This window comes from Anser anser (genome assembly GCF_964211835.1).
Source record: "Anser anser genome assembly, contig: HAP1_SCAFFOLD_300, whole genome shotgun sequence".
NCBI classification, from domain to species: Eukaryota; Metazoa; Chordata; class Aves; order Anseriformes; family Anatidae; genus Anser; species Anser anser.
In genome coordinates, this window is record NW_028154101.1 from 14990 (window position 1) to 17500 (window position 2511).

Consider the following 2511-nt stretch of genomic DNA (forward strand, 5'->3'; position numbering starts at 1 on the left):
CTGAAGGTGAAAGAACAGCAGTGATTCTGTGAGACAAAGTTACTTGCCTGATTTTACCTGTGGAAGCTGGCTTTGAGCATTGTATTAGCAGTGGGCTCAGAATAGCATATGGAGTGCGTTTAATGCACCATGTGTGTTTTTTGTTTGTTTTTTTAAAAGGATCTTTTCTTGCTTCATGGGAATAATGAAGTGCATTGGACAGGAATGCATTTAATGAACATTTGGCATTTGGGCTATTTGGGCTTCCTGCTGCTAGAAAGGCAATAAAATTTAGGATGTTGGCATCATAGGTCTTTAGTCTTCACAGCCTAGGTTCCATAATGCACTACAATAAATGGTCTGTTCGTTGTTGAACCAATTAAAAAAAACAGAAGCAAACAAAAACAAAACCTAGAAAGCAATATGAGCTGTTATGAACATGACTAGATTTTTTTGTGGGACTGTATTAAAATCTAGACTGATTTTGTTCTAAATAAAATGTTGTACTATAAACTAAATGTTGTACTAAACGTGTATGCTTTTTAGGCTGGTATCTTTGTATCGATACCTAGAAATTTAACTGTTTTCTTCCTGTATATAGAAATTGTTTCAGTTAAGAATCCTGTTGAAAAAAGGAGGGCAGAAGTACTATTACATACATTACTTTAGTTTTTCCTTTCTCCCAAAGGACTCGTAGCTCTGTATCATGAAGCTCACCTGACAGCACTGTGCTGAAAATAACCCACATTCTCTTAATGCTGTATCATCAATGTCAAATATTCTTTCCTCATATATTTTGCAGCCTGTGGAGTTCACATTCCTGTCAGCCTTCACAAACGTGACTTTGCAGTAGTCTTTTAGATTTCTCATCACAAAATGCACTTGAACACAAGCTTAATGGATATTTTTATTCTATAAAGTTGTGTGAAATGAAATGTTACGAGACTGTTGGGACAAGGAGAGTGGATACTGTATCTATAGTTTAAATGTTACTTATATGTTTGTTTGTAGTTATGTCTGTTTCGCTAGACTGGGATGCTTTCTTCTTTCACTCTTCAGGTCGTGAACAAGATTTTTGCATGATGTGCACGATGGAGACTCACATTAACCAGGCCCTGCGTTGCACTGTTGATGCCATCGAGCCTATGCGTGTTATCAATAACCTCAGTCGTAAGTGGCTTCAGATGTGTTTCTTTTTCAGTATCTTGTAATCTTCAAATAATTATTTGATGTGTATAAATGGTTTTAACACTATAAAGAAGAGAGATTTTAGAAATACGAGAATTATTTCATTTTTAAATGAGGTAAATACTATCATCTTCTTATTTAGCAATAGGACAACATTTCCGTTTTGGCAGTCAAGAAGACGCACACGAGTTCTTGCGCTATACTGTCGATGCTATGCAGGAAGCGTGCTTGAATGGAAGCACCAAGTCAGCATAAACAAATTCACTTTTATACGTTCTCTAGCACCTTGTAGTCCTTTATTTACTATCAAAACTGAAAGTCTACGTCATCCTTGGTTTTCATAAAACTCTTTGAAGAGTTAACTGTGTGCCTTAAATCTTCTGAGGTCTGATTATAATTTATTTCCAGATTGGACAGATCTTCTCAAGCTACCACCATCATTCATCAAATATTTGGAGGATTTCTAAGATCAAGAGGTACTTTAAAAAATATTCCTGTCCTTAGAACTGATCTGTGTCTTTTGTCGGTAGTAAAGCAGTCTGCAGTTTGTCTAAAGTAGTATCTATCGACAACTTGAATTTGGACAGTTAGTCTCCTCCACGTATTGTTAAGCATTTATATTTTGCTTCCACTGAAGTGCTTGAATTGCAAAGCAGTTTCGGATACATATGAGGCATTTCTTGATATCACTTTGGATATAAAGGTAGGATGTTTTGTAAATATAATTCATGATGTTTAAGTACATGTATAACTTTCTAAATTAAACTTGTTTAACTTAAAAAACCAAACCACATACAATGTTAAAATATAAGAGCTTGGTGGTGGTTAGAAAGTGGATTGGACTTTGTCCTTCTGTGGAACCCCTGTAAATAGTCTCCGCATAAGGAGACAGCTCCACGTAAGGACACAGTTCAAGAGCTGTGCAAGACGCTGCTTAGTGAGCCAGCACAGGCTGCTAACATTAATTACCACAGAGCCAGCTCACATTCTCAACTCACAGGAACCTGCTGCTGCCTTCCACTCCAAATCATTCTCCATAGCTCCTTGCTTCAGCTCACCACTACTACAAAATGAAGCAACAACAACAACAACAACAACAACAACAAAGCTGCGTCTCCTTATTTCTAAATGAAGTTAAAAGATAACTTATGCTCTAAGTCATGCAATACATAAAACTAATATCTAGTATTAAGACATAATTAGTAATAATCTTACTCGCTACATTTGTAGCAATTCTCTCCATCCAGCTCTTCAGGTTTCACAAATAGTTCTAGAGCTCTGGTAACAGATGAAACCGCCTAGAGGAGCGAGAGAGAAGAGCGTAAAGTCACTGTAAATTCAAAA

General features: G+C 36.5%; 1 long non-coding RNA gene across 8 annotated transcripts in view; it reads left to right on the plus strand.

Moving 5' to 3' along the window:
• The first annotated feature begins 1110 nt into the window (after window positions 1-1110).
• Window positions 1111-2511, plus strand: part of LOC310890811 — a 29167-nt gene continuing 27766 nt past the window's right edge. For 7 of the 8 annotated variants that reach the window (XR_014577314.1, XR_014577315.1, XR_014577316.1 and 4 more), the window contains exon 1: window positions 1224-1643. This is a non-coding gene — a long non-coding RNA (uncharacterized lncRNA). Of the gene's footprint in view, window positions 1150-1223; window positions 1644-2511 lie in introns of those variants that run through there. The other variant, XR_014577313.1, reaches the window with a different exon arrangement.